The sequence below is a fragment of the Macaca mulatta genome, chromosome 15 (genome assembly GCF_049350105.2).
Source record: "Macaca mulatta isolate MMU2019108-1 chromosome 15, T2T-MMU8v2.0, whole genome shotgun sequence".
NCBI lineage: Eukaryota > Metazoa > Chordata > Mammalia > Primates > Cercopithecidae > Macaca > Macaca mulatta.
The window spans coordinates 40513231-40537764 of NC_133420.1; the positions used below are offsets into that span (position 1 = coordinate 40513231).

At 41.9% G+C, this 24534-nt stretch overlaps 1 long non-coding RNA gene across 1 annotated transcript in view; it reads right to left on the bottom strand.

The window, feature by feature from the left end:
• The window catches only part of LOC106993624 (uncharacterized), a 67184-nt gene extending 44314 nt beyond the window's left edge, over positions 1 to 22870 (bottom strand). The window contains exons 1-2 of the long non-coding RNA XR_013405090.1: positions 22716 to 22870; positions 16495 to 16572 (exon numbers count right to left, since the gene is read on the bottom strand). This is a non-coding gene — a long non-coding RNA (uncharacterized LOC106993624). The remainder of the gene's footprint in view (positions 1 to 16494; positions 16573 to 22715) is intronic.
• Positions 22871 to 24534: the final 1664 nt, after the last annotated feature.

Consider the following 24534-nt stretch of genomic DNA (forward strand, 5'->3'; position numbering starts at 1 on the left):
ACACCAGTAACAGACAAACAGAGAGCCAAATCATGAATGAACTCTCATTCACAATAGCTTCAAAGAGAATAAAATACCTAGGAATACAACTTACAAGGGATGTAAAGGATCTGTTAAAGGAGAACTCAGAGAAATAAAAGAGGACACAAACAAATGGAAGAACATACCATGCTCAAGGATAAGAAGAATCAATATTGTGAAAATGGCCATACTGCCCAAGGTAATTTATAGATTCAATGCCATCCCCATTAAGCTACCAATGACTTTCTTCACAGAATTGGAAAAAACTGCTTTAAAGTTCATATGGAACCAAAAAAGACCCACATTGCCAAGACAATCCTAAGTCAAAAGAACAAAGCTGGAGGCATCACGCTACCTGACTTCAAACTATACTACAAGGCTACAGTAACCAAAACAGCATGGTACTGGTACCAAAACAGAGATATACACCAATGGAACAGAACAGAACCCTCAGAAATAATACCACACATCTACAGCCATCTGATCTTCGACAAACCTGACAAAAACAAGAAATGGGGAAAGGATTCCCTATTTAATAAATGGTGCTGGGAAAATTGGCTAGCCATAAGTAGAAAGCTGAAACTGGATCCTTTCCTTACTCCTTATACGAAAATAAATTTAAGATGGAATAGAGACTTAAATGTTAGGCCTAAAACCATAAAAACCCTAGAAGAAAACCTAGGTAATACCATTCAGGACATAGGCATGGGCAAAGACTTCATGTTTAAAACACCAAAAGCAATGGCAACAAAAGCCAAAATAGACAAATGGGATCTAATTAAACTAAAGAGCTTCTGCACAGCAAAAGAAACTACTATCAGAGTGAACAGGCAACCTACAGAATGGGAAAAAATTTTTGCAATCTGCTCATCTGACAAAGGGCTAATATCCAGAACCTATAAAGAACTCAATCAAATTTACAAGAAAAAAACAAACAACCTCATCAAAAAGTGGGCAAAGGATATGAACAGACATTTCTCAAAAGAAGACATTCATACAGTCAACAGACACATGAAAAAATGCTCGTCATCACTCGCCATCAGAAAAATGCAAATCAAAACCACAATGAGATACCATCTCACACCAGTTAGAATGGCAATCATTAAAAAATCAGGAAACAAAAGGTGTTGGAGAGGATGTGGAGAAATGGGAACACTTCTACACTGTTGGTTGGACTGTAAACTAGTTCAACCATTGTGAAAAACAGTGTGGTAGTTCCTCAAGGATCTAGAACTAGAAATACCATTTGACCCAGCCATCCCATTACTGGGGATATACCCAAAGGATTATTAGTCATGCTGCTATAAAGACACATGCACACATATGTTTATTGCGGCACTATTCACAATAGCAAAGACTTGGAATCAACCCAAATGTCCATCAGTGACAGACTGGATTAAGAAAATGTGGCACATATACACCATGGAATACTATGCAGCCATAAAAGAGGATGAGTTTGTGTCCTTTGTAGGGACATGGATGCAGCTGGAAACCATCATTCTCAGCAAACTATCACAAGAACAGAAAACCAAACACCGCATGTTCTCACTCATAGGTGGGAACTGAACAATGAGATCACTTGGACTTGGGAAGGGGAGCATCACACACCGGGGCCTATCATAGGGAGCAGGGAGAGGGGAGGGATTGCATTGGGGGTTATACCTGATGTAAATGATGAGTTGATGGGTGCTGATGAGTTGATGGGTGCAGCACACCAACGTGGTACAAGTATACATATGTAACAAACCTGCACGTTGTGCACATGTACCCTAGATCTTAAAGTATAAAAATAAAAAAAAAAAAAAAGAAAATGTGGCACATATACACTATGGAATACTATGCAGCCATAAAAAAGGACGAGTTCATGTCCTTTATAGGGACATGGATGCAGCTGGAAACCATCATTCTCAGCAAACTATCACAAGAACAGAAAACCAAATACTGCATGTTCTCACTCATAGGTGGGAATTGAACACTGAGATCACTTGGACACAAGAAGGGGAACATCACACACTGGTTCCTATTGTGGGGAGGGGGGTTGGGGGAGGGATAGCATTAGGAGATATACCTAATGTAAATGATGAGTTAATGGGTGCAGCACACCAACATGGCACATGTACACATATGTAACAAACCTGCACGTTGTGCACATGTACCCTAGAACTTAAAGTATAATTTAAAAAAAAAAAATCTCAGTTCACATTTTTTTCTCTGCCCTGAATTAATTAAATAAATGTTATTTATTTAGCAGTTACCTTGCACCAGGTGCGGTGTTGAGTACAGGACAAGAGACTCACCTGAAACAACCTCTTGTCTTTGCAATTCAGGTGAAAGAATAAAGAATAGGACATCAACAAAGAATCTGGATATAAATTATTCACAAGCTGTGAAAGAGATATTTTGGTCATATTATCACGCCTTACAAAATCAACTTTCATCTGTTTTCGTGATTCCACTTTTGACTCTGGCTTACACACATCTTGACTTACCAAAAGCGCAGGGCAAGCTCGAAAGCTGCTTCCCAACTCATCTATGTTTTGACAATGAGCCTTTATTTGTGATATGGCAGGAAGAGCTGAGCAGCCCATAACCTGTTCTTGAAGTTGTGCAGTACTGCACAGCACTGATACTAATTTCATTACTTTTATTCATCCAGCCTTGGGTACTTCAGCTCGTTGGGTTCCAGCGGCGATTAATTGGTAGAGCTCCCACTGACTCCTGATTAGCTGCTTTTGATTAGGGCCTAATGACTTCATTTGGTCCCTAATTCAGGGGGATGAGTTGCAAAACTGCCTACAAACTGCTCAAACAGAATTACATTTTTTTCCAAGCCCTGAAGACATCACTTAAACTCCGCATACACAGTATTCTCCCTCCCTTGTTCCTCTTCCTATTGCCTCTGGACCACCCTGCACAGAAGCAAGACAAAAAGGAACCTTGTGACCCAGCTCCTGGCTGCTAGAGCAGATGTCACACAAAAAAGGCCTGGAAGTCGACAGGCTGGCTCCTAGGAGGAAGTCACCCTCTACAGCACTAACTCCTGCCCAGCGCCTAAAGGAAAGTCTTGGTATGTAAGAATTTTTTTGAAGTCTTCACCTGCCACATTTGCTGCTTGCCTTCTTCGGAACAAGATCCTCTCTTGATCTTTGCCTTAATCTTCTGCTACAAACACCTGGAAACCTTCAAGCCTTCAACCTGTAACCTCTAGCAAAGGTCAGAAAACATAAAGAAAACAGTTTCCATCCCAGCATCCCAATGGACAGTTGCTGCTGGTGGTCTGTGATACTGGCTCTGACTTCCAAGACCACAGATCCTAACATTCTGGACTAGGGAGCAAGATAGTCACAGATACTCAAATCCTCTTGGGGCGCATGTTTAATACACAGATACCCGAACTTCGGAGGTCCATCTCAGAAGGTTGCTTAATTTAACACTCTTTTCTACAGATTCATTTATTTCTCAAAAGTAAGCAGTTTGACAAACATTTATTTAACTTTTACCATGTGCCAGATGCTATGTTAGTTTTCAGGTAAACACAGGTGACCAAGACTCCATCTTTAGCATCTGAGAGCACATTGTCTACTGTGGAGGCAAAGCCTTTGATTGATAGGTAAACGCTCTACAGTCAGTGTCTGGAGTGTAATAAGTGATAATTACAATTATATATATATATGTATGTATATGTATCTTTATGTATGTATATATGGTGCATATACATTTGTGTGTGCATATATAGTGTGTGTATATATATCAATATGCTAATATGCAAAGCATTCAAAATGCTGTAAAGAAAGAAGTATCCTGTCTTCCCTCAGCCCTCAAAGTGCTCTCCCCAGAGGCAACTGCTGTTAGCAGTCACTTGCGTTCACCTGCAAACATTTCATAGTCATCTGTACACAGTTTTAAATGAGGAAAGTAAAATTAAGAAGGAAAAATATGACTTGCCCAAAGTAGGGTGACAATGACAGAGACTTTTATGGCTCCTGTACTCTCAGTCGTGCTCTCTTCCAAGAAACTTTTAATGGCATTGCCTGGCTCAAGAGACTAGTCCAGAAAACTTATGTTGGTTACATGCAGCCTCAAGAGAACTGTACCTTGCAAAACCAACAAAGAGCTAAAAGAAAGACATGATGGGGACAGAGGGTGCTAGGAGGCAGATCAAAGAACTTCACAGGACCTCCTAGACTATAAGACATCACCCACACAAATTCTTCCAGAACTTCCAAGAGCTGTCCCTAATTCCTGTCCCTTGCCTTCTTATCAAGACTGAACCAGGCATTGGGCAGGTCCTTAGAATCTGGTGCCCACCACTCTCTGGCCTTGACTTCTGCATTTGACTCTGACACAGGCCATCCCAAATGCTGGTTTTCCCTATACCAGTGATTGATGGTACTTGATTCATGCCTCCTATATACTCAAAATCTTCAGCTCCTGTTTGTGATTCTTTGTGCATGTCTGGGTTTCAACAGCTTGCAAAGATCCTTTAAGTCAAGTGACTGTTATAGCAAGCAATGATATATATAGGATGCTCTGCAGTGAGTGAGGTAGCACAGTGGGAAAATATGAACTTCCTAGACATACAGACCTGGTCTCTGATTTCAGTGATAAACATTGGGTAAATTACAGAACTGTAAAATTCAGTTTCTATGTATAAAAAATGAAGGATCATATCTGCTTATCAAACTTTTTGCAGAATTAGGTGACATAAGGAACTTTTAATGTGTCTGATGTGTAATAGGTGTTCCAGGTGGTCCATAAATAATAAACACTATTATATTCTCCTCCATTTTATTTATTGTTAGTATCACTTAGTAAAACAAACAAGCCCCTGTGGCCAGTGACTATGTCGTTTCATGGATATTTGTATGTCCATCATCAAACACTGTGGCTGATAACACAGAACATATTTAATAAACATTCACTAGAAGAAAGAATAGATAGAAGAATGAACAAATTGTGTCTTTTGATTGTTAGCTACATCTTAACTAAAATGATAACTCTTGATTTGGGTATCAGAGAAAAATAGAAGGCATTTCAAGCCAAGGGAAAGTTACAAGCAAAGGGAAGTTAGTATGGGGAGCCACAGCATTTAAGGGTCTGGGTGAAAATCAATGTGTCAGGAATCAAAGATTGATACACATCACTCATGAGTGAGATGTTGCCTATGACAACATTCCGTGCAGAGCAGCTTTTCCATAGATGTTTGATACATAATGCTGAGAATAAACACACACCAAAATGATGAGAAAGACTGAAGCAAATCCAGCAATTTTGTCAGATTTATTCAAAATACTCACTTGGGAAAGCCATGAAATGGGCTCACTTTGTGTCATTCCTTGGAGCCCCAAATAGGCTGACATGGAGTTCCTGGTCAGTAAGTGGAGGCTACGCATGCCAGGCTGTGATCAGACAGATGGAGGTGCAGGGGTTGCAGCTGAAACTGGCCAAAGTATAAGCCTGCTTTTAGGTCTTGTAGAATCTTAAACATGCTATAAGTTGCTTTCCATGTCTTTACCTGTTATTTCCTGCACAAATTGGGCAAAGTGAGGTGGCAATAAATTGATGTAATGTACCAAATTGCATTTTCTTCAGTTTGCTGAATTTCTTTCCCAGCAAATGAAATTAGGGGGATTTCAAGCAAGCATTATCCTTGGGGAATTAGTGATGTACTCTTAGCAAATTGGGCACAAAACACTGGTATTTTTTGTGATGTTTAGAGATGGGTGGGGCAAGGGGCATCATTGGAGGGATGGGAGAATTTAAAAGGTGCTGCTGCAGATAAGGGGTTTTATTATTGCCAAACCTCTGATTCTATAATGCTACCATGACACATGTCTTCTTCAATAGCATTATTTGTAATCATACCTGCCATTTATTGAGCACTTGCCAAGTGCTAGGAACTGTGCTAAGCATTTCACACACATTATTTAATTTAATCTTCATAACTATCCTGTGAGGAATACATTATCACCTCCATGTAACAGATAAAGAAACTTCAAACCAGAGAAGACAGTGAACTTGCCTGGTGTCACATTGCAAACTGGTGACAAACTGCAGTGCTAACAGAGGTCTCTGTGATTCTAAACATTACATCCTAATCCTTTCACTTTATTTATTTCTATTTCAAGGCTCAATGTGAGGTCCTGCTTTAGGGCAGTGTGAGACTGTTTGCTCCATAGTGAAACAAACAGACAACGGCGAGGAACTGCTTGTCTCTATTCTACTTTGTAATCCAGCAAATTTGAGGCAGCTTTCGATAATATCTACAATGAAATGGAAAACTACAAATACAGGCAAAATAGAAGATCTAGACCAAAGTAAAAAGTACTGGAACCTAGATATGCAATGTCTACCATTAAAAAATTATTAAATATAAACAGTAAAATCAGCATTGAGCATCCTTTCTGCTGGAGTGAAAAAGAAAACATAATTTGTTACTTGTTGTCCAGTATCTATGAAGAAAAAGCATATCCATTCTTTAGAGTAAGCAAAAGCTTATCATCCCATAAGCTTGAGAGTTCACTACGTGTCAATCACAGAGTGAGTGGCTAGAAATATGGTGGGAAACAAAACAAGCATGATACCTGCCTCTTGGAGCCTGCAGTCTCGTGGGAACACAGCCCTTAAAAACACAGTCAAATTTTAACTATACAAAGAGGTATCAAGACAACAGCGTTACTTAACCCAGTCTGGGAGGAGTGATGAAGATTTCCTAGTGAAAGTGATATTTAGCCGGGGCAGAAATGATATTCAAGCAGAGGTAGAAGAATGAATGTTAGACAGATAAAAGGTAAGGACTTAGGGCATTAGGCAAGCAGAATGTGACTGACAGAGGAATGCCATTTGCAAATGCCCAGAGCTGTGTGATACAGTTTGGCTATGTCCCCACCCAAATCTCATCTTGAATTGGAGCTCTTATAATTCCCACGTGTTGTGGGAGGGACCTTGTGACAGGTAATTGAATCATGGGGGCAGGTCCTTCCCATGCCATTCTCGTGATAGTGAATAAGTCTCGTGGGATCTGATGGTTTTATAAAGGGGAGTTCCCCTGTACACTCTCTCTTGCCTGTTGCCATGTAAGACATGACTTTGCTTCTCCTTTGTCTGCCATGCTTGTGAGGCCTCCCCAGCCATGTGGAGCTGTGAGTCAAGAAAACCTCTTTCCTTTATAAACTACCCAGTCTCAAGTATGTCTTTATTAGCAGCATAAAAGAGGGCTAAGATGCTGTGTGAGAATATTTCACATTCAAGAGTGACAAAAGTCCAGTGTGGCTATAATACAGTAAAAGACAGAATGGGAGATGAGATTAGGACACATATAACCAGGAGGTGGTACTGGGGCCAGTTCATACTAGCTGGTGACAGCCTATTGTGCCTCTCTTTTCCAACTAGGGTAGTAGCTTAAGATCAACCACAGTGGGGATATTTATACTAAGGAAACAACAAACAGCATATATGAGGGCTGTTTATTTCCTGCACCAGTATTCAGCATCTCACCACTGCATTTGACCATATTTTCAGGTGGTGATAGTTCTGCCAAGAAAGTAGCATGGAGGGAAAAATCAGCTATGACTAAGAACAGGGAAAACTTCACAGAAGGATGGCTTTTAGACTGATACCAACAGTGAGCTAAAGTCCAATGCAGCAGGTTGGGACACTGAGTTTGGATAGTTAGTCAGCAGCCAACAACTGGTAGGGAAGCAGAAATGTTTAACCTTAGAGAGAGGCTATGTGGACAGAGAGACGCAATCTGGAGAGAATCTGCTAACTGTTAGAAAACAGCAGTAGGGTATTCAAAAAGAAGTCAGGGGCCAGGCACGGTGGCTCACGTGTGTAATCTCAGCACGTTGGGGAGGTCGAGGCAGGTAGATCACATAAGGCCAGGCGTTTGAGACCAGCCTTGCCAATATGGTGAAATCCCACCTCTACTAAAAACACAAAAATTAGCTGGGTGTGGTGGTGAGCACCTGTAATCTTAGCTACCTGGGTGGCTGAGGCACAAGAATCACTTGAACTCAGGAGACGGAGGTTGCAGTGTGCTGAGATCTCACCACTGCATTCCAGCCGGGGCAAGAGAGTGAGACTCTGTCTCAAAAAAAAAAAAAAAAAAAAAAAAAAAAAAAAAAAAAAGAAGAGTCAGTATTAGGAGAATAAGTAGGCAATTAGCACTTACTAATCAGTGTCTAGTATTCCAGAGGAGGAATTTGATCCACTGGAAACAGGAGACAGGACTCTGAGACACCAAGTGAGGCTCAGTCCTGCAGTACATCAAGCCGGGCAGGTAATTTAGAGAAAGACCCAGGGATGACATCTGGGGCCCCAGGTGAGGGTCTTCCTCTTAGGAAAATACAAGTGCTCAAGAGCTGGGTCATAAGGGGACAAGCATATAACCTTACTAGATACAGAATGCTCTGTTTGCCATTCTGCCTCTTGTTCACTTTGTGATGCATCAAATAGCTTGGGACTGAGCTGCACGCAGGCCTCCGGTCACCCCAGGTATGTGGATAGAGGAGACAAAAAGCAGAAGTAGGCTAGGATTCCTTGATGTGAGGATACGGATGACAACAAAGTGGTAAAGGTGGGTAAGGGGAGGGGAAAGAAGAAGAGCAGCTTTGCGTGAAGAATGGCAGTTCTAGGAGATAAAGTTGGGAAGGTTAATTAGAGCCAAGATGTTAAGTCCCTTAAATACTCAGCTAAGATGTTTTAACTTTATCCAGCAGCAATGGGAGCCATGGAGAGTGTACATGCAGGGTCATTAATGACGTGTCCAGAGCCACACTTTGAGACTAACCTGGTGCTGATACATATACTTGGTAATGGGTGGGAGAGGAGCTGGGGGTCCTAGAGCACTGAAGTAGCACCACATTCACAGAGGGCACTTCTAAAATGTAGTGAGGAAAATGGCATTTGAGTTTGGTGACATCATTTCTCACTAGCGTAAACTCTTTATTTTTCTCATGTACCTCTCTTCTGCCCCAACCCACCTGCCAACGTATTGAATTCCTTTTCACTTTCAGGAGATTGTCTTATGAGAAACTATTTCCCCAGAAAGTTTGACTACCTTCAGTTTTCCTCAAAGTTTAAAATTTTACTCTGTATAAATGTGACCATGATCTTCTCCAAAATGCATGTGCTATTTTCTGTTCCCCTATGGTAAACTGAGACAACATGTTGGAGATGAGGTGGTTAGTTTGCAAAAAAAAACAAAAACAAATGAACAAAAAAACAAACACCTTTAATTCCTTCAAAAATGCCATGTCCTGTTCTATTAAATTTTAGTTCTGTTAAATTTCTATTAAATTCACTAAAGAAACCTACAAGAAACTTAACCTCAAAACTCCATCCTTAGCAAATGTACATCTCAGGACCACAGAGGTGATTACTCTCCTAAAATTGAGCACTGATGAGTCTAGTAATATTCCTACACCTGAGTCAGAAGAGCTCAATTTAAGTTTTGGTTCTGCCACTTTACAGTTATGTGATTTTAGACAAGTCATATTGTCGCTATAAGCCTCAGTTTCTCCCTCTGTAAAATAGGACTGAAAATCTCTGTATTGCCTGAGAGAATTATTGTGAGGATCAAATGAGATAATGTACAGTAAAGTTTTTTTTTTCTTTTTTTAACTGCAAAATACTGCTCAAATGACAAGGAGAGAGTCCACCATCTGTGACTCCTTTTCTTTGGAGATTTTCATGCACTTCCAAGTCTAAATGGGAAGTTCCCTATGGCACAGTGTAAGTTAACACTCATTAGATGGGCTAGTTGACCTTGTCATTGACTGCTGGTAAACCATAATTTTCCTTTCCTTTTGCACAGATTATTTTTTTACTTGAAAGGAGGGTTATGAGGGAAAGATAAGGAAAGCAGCCTCAGATAATAAATCCCAGCTTGCCTGACTCCAAGTTGCAGGTGGCTAAGGAGGTGATTGGCCCTGGTTCTGGAAGCTCCCTCCTCAGTCACAGTTGGCTCTACCTTTTGTAGCCTCACCCTTGAAGGCTGAGGGAAGAGGAAGGTCACACTCTTCGAATCTTCCTGTCTGATTAGATCTAGTAAGGACATTGTAAGCTTTCCTCCCAAGATGAGGCAGCTCTGTCAGATCTGAGAGACATTTATCTTCCTGAAACACACACTAACTAATCTGTCAGTCACAGATGAAGATAAGGGGATAATGAGCAGGAAGGGAAGGGGAAGTGGCCATTTTGATAGGCAGGGAGCACATTCTTAGGGTCATGCCTCCTCCCATACTTGGAGAGGAAAGATAGCTGATATAACATTCATGGAGGAGAGCAGGGAGGCATGCAAAGCCCTGCAGTGTTTATGGGAGGAAGAGTTCAAAGACCAGAATGCAAATTGCAGCCTGGTCACCTCTCAGCTGGGTGACTTCTCTGAGCTGCAGTTTGCTAGTCCATAAAGTGAGAACACTGATGGTGGTGATGATACTTTCCTAAAAATCACAGGATTATCCGACAATTCAGTAAGACAAGAGGTGTGACAGCATACTTCCCCCTGCCTTCCTTATGCCTCCTGCATCTCATATCCCACACCCCATGCTCTTTCCATCAAAACTGACCTGTTTGTGTAGTTGATAAATTTACCAATCCCTGCTGTTGAACATGTTGGTGCAAACAGTTGATATTTCAACCTTCTGATGAAACTGGGTTGCTTTGTGCATTGTTAACAGCCTCGTGATGTCTTCAATTATTTAATTTCTGTACTAGAGGGAGGAATTAAGAATCCCTGGAAGGCTGCACAGGGGAGGGCAACAGAACTAGAAGAGCCTGAATAGGCAGGCTTCATGAGTTCAGCTTTCACTTCAACTATAGCAAACCCCTTATCTATTTTACAAATTGGATTTCCTCAAAGGATGTACCTGAATAGAGGAGAGCTTCTTCAGAGGAGAAAAAAAGAGATAATAATAAAACATTAGGCTGGAAGCAGTGGCTCATGCCTGTAATCCCAGCACTTTGGGAGGCTGAGGCAGGCAGATTGCTTGAGTTCAAGAGTTCAAGACCAACCTACACAATATGGTGAAACCTCATTTCTACTAGAAAAAAAAAAAATTAACTGGTTGTGGTGGCATGTGTCTGTGGTTGCGGCTACTTGGGAGGCAGTGATGGGAAGATTACTTGAGCCTGGGAGGCAGAGTTTGAAGTGAGCTGAGATTGCACCAACCACTGCACTCCAGCCTGGGTGACAATGAGACTCTATCTAAAAAATCAATCATCATCATCACTGATATGGTTTGGCTGTGTCCGTAGCCAAATTTCATCTTGTATTGTAGCTTCCATAATTCCCACATGTGGTGGGAGGGACCCAGTGGGAGGTAATTGAATCATGGCGGCAGGTCTTTCCCATGCTGTTTTCATAATAGTAAGTAAGTCTCATGAGATCTGATGGTTATTATCAGGGAGTTTTCCTGCACAAACTCTCTTTGCTTGCTGCCATACATGTAAGATGTGACTTGCTCCTCCTTGCCTTCCACCATGACTGTGAGGCTTTCCCAGCCACATGGAACTGTATATCCAATTAAACCTCTTCTTTTGGTAAATTATCCAGTCTTGGGTATGTTTTTATCAACTGCGTGAAAACAGACTAATATAATAATGATATTTAAAACTAAGAAATACAGTGACAGAAAGGGGATAACTTAGGGCAAACCTGTCCAGACCCCCTGTAGCTTGCCCAGAGCTTAGAAGGTCAAACATAAATATGATACAAACAGATAGATGAGTGAATGATCAATGAATAAAACTGTTTAAGTAGGGACTGCATCCCACGATGGAGGGCAGGAAGTGGGACAATACTGACCTGGTCATATGTTGCTGCCATCATGCACACTCTCACCTGTTTTTCTCGCTTTCCAGATATCACCCCCACTGTCCTGTAGACATGACCTTCCAGCTCCCCTACAGGGGCTGATGAAGGAGAAATTGAAAGCACCAGCAGTTTCAGTTCCTGCTTAAGGCTACCTCAAGAAAAGCCCATTTTCCAGGTTTTAGCTCATAAGAGCAACAGAGTATCTGTGATTTCCCAGAGGATGGAGGACCTCATCTGCTATCCAGATGGGTCTCCACCAACTTTTTCCTTCACGAATGAACAGCTGTAGCAGTCATACTAATGACAATGCCAACCATAGCAATGGTGTACCAGGCCCCGTGCTAAGTACTTATACACATTACCCCTTTTCCCAAGATTATTCTGCAAGATAGACATTAGCACCTCCCTCTTATAAATGAAAACAGCAAGGCTCACAGCAGTCATATATATTGCCCAGGGTCATATGTTGCTAAGTAACAATGCTGAGATTCAAACACAGGTCTTTCTTTCACTCCCAAACCTAACTTTATTATACTGTGCTAAGCTGACTTGGAGACTATACTACGTTGGAACTTCACACCAGCCCTGGATGAACACTTCTCAGGGTTTGCAGAAAGACCACTGTTTCAGCCCTCTCCAGCCTTATATTTCCAGAGTAATTGTAATCTCCTTGGTGTAATCACCTGAAGACTAAAAATTGGACAAATTGATGAGTGAATGATTGAAGAAATGCATAGGTAAATGAGTGAAGGACAAAGTAAGTGAATGAATGAGTGAATGAGTGAAAGAGACATATTTTAAAACACTGAACTCCAGCTGTTAAATCAGTGAGTCAAGCAGTTGAGGCTGGGGTCTGGGATAGGTATTAGAGAATTGTACTGGGGGTGCATGTTGGGACAGTGTGTGCAGTTTTAGAAGGGAAGAGTAGAAAATCTCACAGAGATATTTGAAAGCTGAGGACAAGGCTTGTTTTATAGGACAGGAAAATGAAGGCAGAGATCAAGTTTGAGGCCGCTTCCAATGTATCCCACTGATAAATATACACAGGCAGAGCATTAGACCTGGTGAAAAGGAGGGGAGGGTAGCAGTATAACATCCTGCTTGGTGCCTTTGGCGCAGGTCTCACTGTAGGCTTTATTCCAACTTGTGTCATCAGAAACAGGATGCAGGTAATGGGAGAACCACAGGTCCTGGGAAGATCAAAGGTATACATTTTATGCCTCAATTAAATTTCCCCTTGTAAGGCTTTCAAACACAATTTAGCCTTTCTCTGCTGGGCTGGGCCAGACACAAAGACATGCACTGGGTCTTTTTGGAACACAGGGCCCATGAGCGACTATAATTAACAGTTTCCTCCTGCTAAAGGGAATAGGGTTTTGGTACACAACACGGCCTGTTTGTGAGAATGGGAACTGTACTATTCATCTCAGGGTGCCCAGTGGGCTGTCTGCCCAAGAATGCCTGTCACAGCCCGATAAGGATTCCAGGCATAAAAGTTTGAGGTAAAGAATCAAGATATAGAGTTCTAGACAGGAACGGAGAGGAAAAGGAGTGGATATGCAGAGGATGAAAACTCACCATGCGTGGTATTATGGAAACAGCATCCTCTTAAAGTCAGAAACCTATGTCTTGTATTCTGGCTTCACTACTTTCTGTGCTGCCTTGAGAATTCATAGAGATCCTTAAATCCTACTTTCTTGTAAGAAAGGAATATTAAGACCTCTCTCAAGGACTGTCGCATTAAATCTATACTCCCTGTCTGGGAAAGTTTATGTCAATATGCTTTTCCAGGATCATACTGACTCATTGATAATCCTCCTATGAAGCCTTGAATAAGTAATCATCCTTCCAAATAAGTCATCGTGGAGCATTTTCTCTCTAACCCAGTACAGTGCTGAATGGCTATGGATGTCCTATGGGCGGAACCATGCTCCTAAAACAGAAGCTGCTCAATATGACAGGGGTGACTTTCAAAAAGTTGGGTTTATCAAAGTATGTAAGAATATTACTGTAAGAATATGAAGATGGGTATAACAAAGACGAGCTCCACAAATGACAGCCAGTGTGAAGGAAAGCACTGGAGATCTGTGAACTGTTAGAAATTCAGCCTTTGTGCAAGGAAGGGGTGACTCAAACAGGATTCAGAAGCTTGTTTCATTTAGCATAATGCCCTCCAGGTCCCTCCATGTTGCTGAAAATTATAAGATCCTCTAACTAACAACATTGTATTATATATTTAAACTTTACTAAGAGAGTGGATATTATGCTAACTTTTCATACCACAAATAATAATAAAAGGGTGGGAGAAAATTTTGGGAGGTGATGGATATCTGTATGCCATTGATGGTGGTGGTGGTTTCACACCTATATACTTATCCCCAAAGTCATTGAGTCACACACATCAGGGGTTCCCCAACCCCCACCACAGACTGGTACTGGTCTGTGGCCTGCTGGGAACCAGGCCATACAGCAGGAGGTGAATGGCCAGCGAGCAAGTGAAACTCCATCTATATTTACAGTCACTCTCCATTGCTCTCATTACCACCTGAGCTCTGCCTCCTGTCAGATCAGCTGCGGCATTAGATTCTCATAATAGCATGAACCCTATTGTAAACTGCACATGGAGGGATCTAGGTTGTGCACTCCTTATGAGAATCTAATGCCTGATGATCTGTCACCATCTCCTACCACCTCCAGATGGGACCGTCTAGTTGCAGGAAAACAAGCTCAGGCTCCCATTGATTCTACATTAGGGTGAGTTGTATAATTATTTCATTATATATTACAATGTCATAATAATAGAAATAAAGTGCACAATGAATGCAATGTGCTTGAATCATCCCCAGAACCATCCCCTTCCCTCCCCCCAGTCCATGGAAAAATTGTCTTCCCCAAAACCAGTCCCTGGTGCCACAAAGGTTGGGGACCACTGATATACATTATATATGTACAGCTTCTAATATGTCAATCATAAATCAATGATGTGATCTAAAAAACAAAAACAGGAGTCAGAGGAAGCACAAAATACAAAGGCTAAGGTCCACCCTCTGGCGCTGCATCCTTGAGGGAAAGGGCAGGAGGGTTGCTATGTGCTGGACACCTTTACAACGTTAAGTGACTGCAGAAAATCCAGACCCCAGCTGTGTGGTTACAGAGTCTGCATTCTCACCATTGAATCTTCCTACCTCCTTTCCTGTAGGGACCAAAAATCCCCGGGACCAAAGGAGAAAAAGAAAGGTTTGGTGGCTGCGACTCTCTCCCTTTTCTAATAGAAATGGGATTTCCAAACCTCCAACGGGGTTGGAACCATCCTGTTTAATTCTACATGTATTCTTATGTTCTTCCTCACCCCAATCGGTTCCCTAAGTAAAATGATTATCACAGAGTTTTGAAAGCGAGGGGGGAAATTATATACATACACACACACACACACACACACACACACACACACACACACACACACATATTTATATCTATCTATCTATCTCTATATATATATTCCAACAAAACACCTTCAATGCTCTCACTTCAAATAGCCCATTCATCTCCCAATGGCCAGTGAGAACTCCAGGAGTCGGAACATTTCTTCTGTAAATAAAGGGATGGAAACCGTGTGCACGAACACCCACCAGACAAAGTCTGCCTTTCATTCTCGCATAAACGCAGGCGCGAGCCACAGAGGCAGGCACGTGTGCCAGGCCATCCTCCCTGAAAAAGCCGAGTTCCGTTCTCCAGTGCGGAGTCAGGGGAGCCCACCCTTTCAAAGCCCCCTTTTGAAAGCAGCCGGCGACTTGAAAGGAGGCTCAGATGTCATTTGCGCGGCCGCGCCAGCTGCACAATGGGCTGCGCGCAGAGCCGGGTCCCCGCCGGGCTGCCCACACCCTGCGAGCGAGCGAGCGAGAGAGCGCGTGAGCAGTGGCCGCAGCTCCCAGAGCCCTGCGCAGCCCTGCGAAGGCGCAGGCGCTCCAGAGGCTCAAAGGCGGGAACCCCTGCCTCTCCGTCCTCTGTGGCGCTGATCAGAACGGCCTGCGCTAATGAGTTCCACCAAGTTACTGTGGCTAGGCTGCCCACGGGACTTCGGGGCATCGGGCTGAGTTTTCAGTTCTTCTTTTAAGCTCACTTACTTCAAAGTTTTCCATGTGAAGCTGTTGAGACAGCCTGATAGACGCCAGAGAAGAAAGGGCAGCAAAGAAAAGAAAAGAGAAAAAAAAAAAAAAAAAAGACTGAAAAATGCTTCAAGCAAAGAAAAAAAATAAAGATAATTTTTAAAATAGCTCAAGTAACCGAAGATAACGATAAAGACATTAAGCGCTTCTCCACCCATACCTGATTCACTACATTCTGACTTCAATGAAAGATAATTCAGTGAAAGATGGAAGTCTCGGGCTTACCAGGAACTGAAATAAACAAACCCAAACCAGGGGAATTAAGAGAGGCAGTCACTGACAAGAACTGTAGTGGTTTGTTAGAATAAACCACATATTTCCTCCTTGGGCGTTTTGCAGATTGACAAGTAAATGTGAAAAGTATTCATCCCCAAAGATTCCCCAGATAATTAGCTTTCTCGATGTCATTGATGAGTCTTCAAAAACTGGTTTTCATTTGCTTACATCACAGATGAGAAAACCAAAGTCCAGAGAGGTTAGGTGACTTACCCAAGCTAACACCCTCTGTACGCCTGAGGACTGGATGATTCGAGTACAGCCCTGGTGTTTTTCAACATGCCATTCTGCCTGTAAATAAACAATAGATCAACAAATGAGATAAAGAAAAAGAAAAAAGTTGACCAAGGAAAGGTTTTAATCCAGTGCTCTAAAGAAATTGGAGCCTTAGCACAGATCCACAGTCCACTGTCCATACAGCATGGCTCCATTAAATAAGGGAGAATCATTTCATTTATCAGCCAGCATATGAACAGCATCTGTTAAATGCAAAGGCCATAGAACGCTTGACAGAGAAAGTACTATGAAATCAAACAAGGTTGATCTCTGAGCTCTGGGAACTCAGTAGAGAGGTAGTACATGCAGTCATACCTATAGCCGAGGTAGGAAGGAGAGCAAAGAGTACAAGCTAGCATTTATTGAGAGAAAGGATGAAGTGACAGTAAAACACAAATGATGGCCAATGCTGATCAAACCTTAGGTGACCAGTGATCAACAGCATTGGCTCAGGGTCCTAGGTACATCAGGGTACTAGGCTACCTTAGGTACATCAGTTAACCTCTCAGTTCTTTCATATCATATGAGAATTAAAATAAATAATATGTGTGAAATGCACAGAACAGTTATTGGCACATTTTAAGTACAGAAAAAATAACCTGCTGTAATTCCTGTTGCAAATACTTTGCAGTTATAACCTCATTAAGTCTTCATGACATTTCCATGGGGTATAGGAAAGTAGCTTCATTTTATAGATGAGGAAACTGAGGCATTGAGTTCCTGCCATCTGCCCAAATTTATTCACCTAGTAAATAAGGAGTTAAGCTCTAGGCTCAGGGAAGTCTAATTCAGGTTCATTCTCTTTATAACTGTAAAACGTTGCTTCCCAGGACTCATACCAGAACTACAAGTTTAAATTTTACTTGATCCAAAGGTTTTCAAACCTGAGTTAACATTTTCCCTATGCCAGGTATCTATCTGTTAGCTTACCGTGGATATAGAGAAAAACAACATAGATTCTAGCACCAAGTTCCAAAGAGAATGTCATAACTATCATATCTCTGTGGCAATTAACGACTTAAAAAAAAAAAGTATTCGAATTTTAGCTCTCATAGCTTTCCAATACATGGCCTTTACTTCAAACAGACTTTAATCTTGAGGCCAGTTTGCCTTCCTCCCACCCACTCCTCCTATATCATCTACCAGATTGAAAGCTTTGAAGTAAGCCAAAGATAGTAGTAAGACAAGGACCCTAAGGATGGGAAGTTACCTATCCAAGACAATTTTAATAAACCTCCCATCTAATACAAAGATTTTTCTAACAACATCCTCAATGGTTATTAAATATCTCTAGAGACAAGAGACTAACTACATTTGAAAAAGCATCCCTTTCCATAGGCATACAATTGCAAGTCCCAGATATGTCTTTTTATATTAAACTGTAAATTCCGCCCACAATTCTAATTCTGCCCATTAGGATACACAAAATAAATCTGATCTCTTTAATTCTGGCTCTTTTCTAAAAAAAAAAAAAAAAAATTGCACCCATTCCCTGACTGTATTCAACATCTCTGTTACACTAGATTCTTCCTCAGAGAATATGGCTTTTAGCCACATCCCAGACACTCCCCTGGATAAAGTATAGAGCTTGTCAGTCTCCACCTTAAAGTAAAGATGCCATACAGAGGCTGACTTTTGGTCCCATGAGAGCTTTATAGCTAAACTTCTGCTTGAGCGTTCTAGCTTTATGAATGCTGTCTGAGTTTGTATTAGCTCTCTTCCACCTTGGGAAGGGAGAAGTCAGTGCCAGCAGCAATATCGTTAGTTCATCTGCATCCCTGTTGGGGACCAGAGAAGCAGGTAATTAATTGTTTCTCTTCTGTGCGAAGCAGCCGGCTTTCTTTGGAAAAGTGCATTCCTCATCCAGCAATGGCTTCTGCAATTAAAGTTATCCACAGCCAGGAGTTTGATTAATAGCTGGGAGGTTTCTCCTTTGCTGACAAATGAGAAGAAGAGAAATCAGATAGGGAGAAGCTGAATGCATTTGCTTAGCACAGGGCCTGGCTAATGCTCTTTCCAGTGAAAGAGCTGTAGTAATTCCAAGGGACTGAGAGGAAGAGAAAATCTCTTAAAAGTTTGCACGGTAATGGATCCAAAGAACCAGATGTGCCTGTTCCTCAGGAGATGAGCAGAAAGGGCTATAGTCGGCAGTCTCTGGAGCTGGAGAGGATTTCTCCACACAGATGGGAAAAGCAGGGCCCAGAGAAGGAAATCTGATTTTTCCAAGGTCGCACAACCTGCCAAGAAAATCAAGGCCAGCTGCAGCCAAACTTCACATTTCACAGTCATAGAGTCACTTTGCTCAAGCTGAAAGAGCAATGGGAGAGTGGGCCCAACTATTAAAATGGAAGAGACTAAACCCTGAATCCAGAACCCTAAATCCCCAGGCAATCTTCTCTCTATGGTGTCACAGTTGCCCATGGCAGAAGGTATATTTAGTGATCTAGAATAAGACATGTATGAGAGAAATTGGCCACTTCATAAATTCTACTTATGGTTCCTAGTTTTACCCTCCATGACTCTACTGAATAATTAAAATTTCCTGATTCCTTGGAGATTAGAAGACAGTGATTCTCTCCCTAGAGCGTTGGAGTATTTGTCTCTCCCCACTGAGCTCTCCAGTTCCCAGAACTTCTCCTTAAAGAGACTCGAGCAGGTGGGAGATGGGGAGTGGGAGCTTGAGAATCCCTGGACGGTGAAAAATGTCTATGGATGACGGGGCTAAACCGTCAGCATCAAGGCAGATCAGCAAAGGCAAGGAGGAGACAACGGCAAGGCAGGCCGGAGAGGTAGTAGATGCAGGCTAGAATGCTAAGGGAACAGCTGTAGTCAGGAGACAGTGAGTGAGAATGTGGCCCTATGTAGTCCAAGGCAAAGGGCAAGTCAGAGGCTAGGACCAACAGGGTTTATCGGGAGGCCTGGGAGCTAGGCTGGCATCAGTCAGTTCCAAGAGAATTCTTGTGGACATTGAGTCATTGCAATCATTGCAATAGGGAAGTTTTTGAAAGTCCTGGGACGTATCCCACACGTGCACCATTAGATTTGATGGCCCAGCCCTCTGAGAATAGGGCTTGAGAATCTGGTGGACATAGAGACTCTCCCAGGTCAGAAGCCTGGATAGTTGATGAGAAGAAAAGTCATACTTTGTCTGTAACAATTGGAAAGATCCTGGATTTAAATGTCAGACATTCTTACTAGCTATATGACCTTGAACAACTCAATCTGTGAGCCTTGTTTTTCTTATTTATCAAATAGCTTTTGGTGATGATTAAATAAGGTTATATATTTAGTGCTTAATATAGTACTCGACACACAATAAATGATAAAAATCACTGTCAGTAACGGTAGCAGTATTTAATGCTACTAATGTAGCAATAATGTAGTAATAACGATAAACTAACAAAGGTAATAATAATAAGAAAATCGACTAGTGTATCATGCACAGTTGGTTGCACAGATTAAATGAGGAATTGAAAACTATGGCCTACAGGCCAAATCCAGCTCACCACCTGTTTCTGTGCAGCGCATGAATGACAAGGTCTTTTACATTTTTTAAGGGTTGAGAGAAAAAATCAAAAGAAGAACACAATTTCATGACAGGCAAAAACTATTCCACATTCAGTCATCAGTGTCCATAAATAAAATTTATTGGAACACCGGCTGCCCAGTCATTTACATTTTGTCTGTAGCTGCTTTTTTGCTGCAACAGCAGAGTTGAATAGTTTCAACAGAGACTGTGTGGTCCTCAAAGCCTAAAATATTTACTCTTCGGCCCTTTACAGAGAAAGTTTGCTGACCCCTGGATTAGATCCTCTTCTCTTGTCTCCTCCCCGCCATCTCTTTTAGGCTGAGTGCAACCTTGACCTTCACACTCTAGAGGCTGTCACAGGCATGTTTTGCTAGCTCTGAATGTGCGTTGCAACCACCAGGCTGCAGCCCTATTTCTGCATCCTCTGACACAGGCACAGTGATAATTCTCCATGTGAATGTGGACTGATAGACAACTCCCTACAGGGACTTGAAATAACTATTTTCCCCCAGAGTGCATCTTCCTCCTCCCCTTTGCAAACGCACGTGCTCTTTGCAAAGACCTAACAATTCAAGTCATACTGGAAGGGAATCTCACCTATTTTATTGCCATAGTTACCGAGATTGCAAGTTTAGATGCTGTATTAGCAGTAAGTGCACGGTAATAATAGAAGTCAGGGAGGAGGGGACGAAAAGGATCCTGGCTCCTGTTTCTCCCTACAGCATCCTTCAGGGCAAATATACCAGAAACAGTTTGCATTAAATTGCAAAGTTGGCAGTTTTCTTAAAAAAAAAAAAAATCCAAATAATTGCTTTAAATTCTCTTCTCTTCCCCCGACTGGTTAACCCTCACGCAGCCCACCTCATTCTGAAACAATGAAAAGGAGGTTAAAAGAAAAATAAGTGGCCAGGGTTACCATGGAAACCAAAGTGGAAGGCAAGTGAAAGTCAATTTAAGGTTTAAATGCATATGAAGCAGATGTATGTGTGCGGACATATTTGCATATAGATATCCATCTCCCCTCCTCTCTGCTATCCATAATGTGTTCTTCCTTCCAGGCCCACCTCCAGACTGTCCACCTCCAGGGAAATTGTCCTGACAATTTCAAGCCCCAGTAATCTCTCCCTTCTGGAACTCTATTTGAACAGCAGTTTGGACAGAGGATCGACCTCTTAGTATACACTGCCCTGGAAAGGAACCGGAAAAACCTTTGAGGTCACTGACTACTCTGTGCTGGCTTATCTCTGTGTCTTTGCTCTTGTTAATGCCACCTGGAACGTCCTTGCCCACTCCCTTCCCCTGAGTAATTCTTATTATCCCCCAAGTCTCCGTGTCAACAATGATTTCTCTGCAGTGCTTTTCTCAATTGCTTGCCTCCTTCCAGTTGCCTCGTGCTCGGTTACGGATGCTTCTTTTACGCTCAAATAGGCCCATCATGATTAATTACACTAAGTTGTAATTGCTGCTTACAGAATGACCACCCCTCTCCAGACTATGGAACACTGGCAGACAAAGGCTGTTTTACTCTGTGTACCCCTATTGCCATAGATGTAATATTCTAATACAAATCACTCGAATCTCACAATCTAGGTCAAGACATCCCTTTCCACATGCAAGAAACAGTTGCTAATGTTGTTATTAATGTTGCTAATTGTTATGATTACCTTCAAATGCACAATATTCAACTTTCCCTTGTTGCTTCGAAGGAAAATCTTGAATACATGAGGTAGGTGCAGAAAGGGGAAATGGAAGGGCTGGGATGAGGGAAAACTTACCATTTAAAAAATGGTTAAAGGACTCCGGAACTTCTGGCACAGATAAGAAGCTCAAAAGATATGTTTTTCTAAATTCACTTCTCACAAGAGAGTCCTGGGACAGAACATTTTCTGCAGGACTCCAGGGAGCAGGTGCAGGGGAAAATAAAAGTTATGGAGCAGAGTTTGTGTTTCATAAGAAAACACAAGCAGAGTTTTCAAGCTGTTCAACATAAGAAAAGGTTGTCACGTAAGATAGAGAGTCCCCCAGCATAGGAGCATTCAAGTGGGCATTGCATGAGTAAATATATCAGGACATCAGGGAATGAAAAATATGATGTATGTTTAATAATTTGCAGAGAGAAAACTGGAGTTTGAGGTTATAGAGGTGGCAGTGACCAGAAGAGATGAGGAATATGCAGAACTGAGTGGGAGAAGCTAAAACTGTAGCTTACAGACTGAGCACAGAAAACAGTGTTTTGCATTATTTTTTTTTTTTTCTGCAGGAATTGGGGACCATGGAAGGATTTGATGTGGAAAGTGACATGATTATTGATATGCATTTGGGAGTTTACTCTATTGGCTATAAGCAAGATGAGGTGGAGGAAACAAGCCTGGAAAATATTACGCAGCTACTACAGTAGTCCAGGTGAAAGAGGCCTGAATTAAGGCAGGGGTAGAAGGGATGATGAAGAGCAGGGATATTAGGGACATAGTGCAAAAGTGTAAGGGAGAGGCTGTATCAATCAGTCCTTCCAAGCAGCTTCCACTCACTGTCTGCCGCCCCTGTGTCTGCCCTCCTGGAAAACAAGTCAGCCTTCCTTGTTTGCAAGAGCAGACTCAAACTGTCGCTAGGCTGCGAAGGTTGCAGTCACCTTGAGTGGATTCCCCACGCAGCTCAGTGAGAAGCAGAGCCTTCCCTCCGCTGCTCTGTCAGCTCCACTTTGCATCAAAACTGCTTTGTGTGTCACCAAGTTATTAAAGTTGCGGATTGCAGTGCTGTGTCAGGCGATGTTGTGCTAAAACTGGGTCAGCGAGAGCTGTCTCTCCGGCAAGACATGGGCTCCTGGTGTCCCCGCATGCCAGCCCTGGTTGCAAAGACTCCTTGGCTGCCTCTCCCCAGCTGGCTTTGAGAGCAGGACATAATAACCCCGTAGCTTGGCCTTTGTATTTAGCAGCTCCAGTGCTAAATAATTCCCTACAAGAAGATTGAAAAGGGCTCCTCTGTTCTCTCGGTCATTCTTTGTGTCCATAAAGATGACAAGGTCGTGGTTTTTCCAATTCTCTTTTGAATCCTTTCTTTTCACAGATAGAACAGCTATAGAAAGTGAAGAATCAGCTGTTTCAAAACCCAGGGCACCCAAGTTTCCCCTCTGCTGTTCCAGGCAGCCCAGGGACAAAAGGGAAACAGAGGGGTACAAACAAACAGAAATATGTTCACAAAGGGTGAAAGGGTGTCAGGAACAGACACAAAACTCTATTGTGACACAAAAGTCTACTTGTCCATGGACCATGTCTCAAGTAATGATCTCATGACAAGGGAGACACAGAGGTGCAAGTTTGGGATCAGAAGAAGAAATAAGTTCCTGGACAGAGGAAGCTCCCTCAATTCAATTCAATTCAATCCAGTGCACATGTATTGAAGACCTGGACACTATGTCATAGTTGTGGATACATCCATGAAGAAAATAAACAAAACAAAGATCCCTGTCCTTGTAGAGTTTATATTCTAGCAGAAGGAGAAAGACAATAAATGATAGATACAAATAAAGAATTTATTACATAAATAATTACATAATATTAATCATATGGCATGTTAGAAGGTGATAAACTATGGAACATTTTCATAGGTAAAAATCCATGTAAAAATCTATGGAGAAAATAAGAGACAGAGAATGGAAAAGAGGAATGTCAAGGGACAGGACTGTAATCTTAAAAAGGGTGTCTAGGTCTCATTATAAAGGTAATATTAAAAGCAAGATTGAAAAATGTAAGTAAATTATCCTAGTGGATTATCTGAGGGAAGCATGTTCCATGAAGCAGGAAGATCCATTTCGAAGACCCTAAGTAGTAGTAATGTGCCTGGCAGGTCCAAGGTACAGCAAAGAGGTCATTGAGGCTGGAGCTACATAGGTGACAGGAAGAATATAGAAAATGAAGCCAGAGCAAGATGAGAGAGAGCCTATAGGTCTATGTAATGACTTCAGTTTTTACCGAGTGTATTATTGAGTCCTTGCCCCAGAAGTTCATGAAAGCTCAGCATAAAGTAGAACATAATCTAGAAAAAACATTCTAGAATAATGGTTCTCAGATGAGGATTATTTTGCTTCCCAGGGGATGCTTGGCAATGTCTAGAGACGTTTTGGTTGTGACAATCAAGGCAGATATGCTACCGGCATCTAGTGAATAGAGTCCAGAAATACTCTTAAACATCCTACAATGGACAGGACCAGCCTGTACAGCAAATAATTGTCCAGCACATATGTCAACAGTGCTGAGGCTGAGAAACCCTGCTCTAGAAGAAAGTAGAGCTTCAGTGGCTGGCAGGCTACACGTTCTTTGAATAAAATGTACCATTACTTTTAGGAGAATCTAACAGGCCAACTTACCCTTTAGGTATGGTAGGCATAGTGCTTAAAATCCATATTTTCAGAGGGCCACAATAAGTTTTAAATTTTTGATATTAAAAGAAAA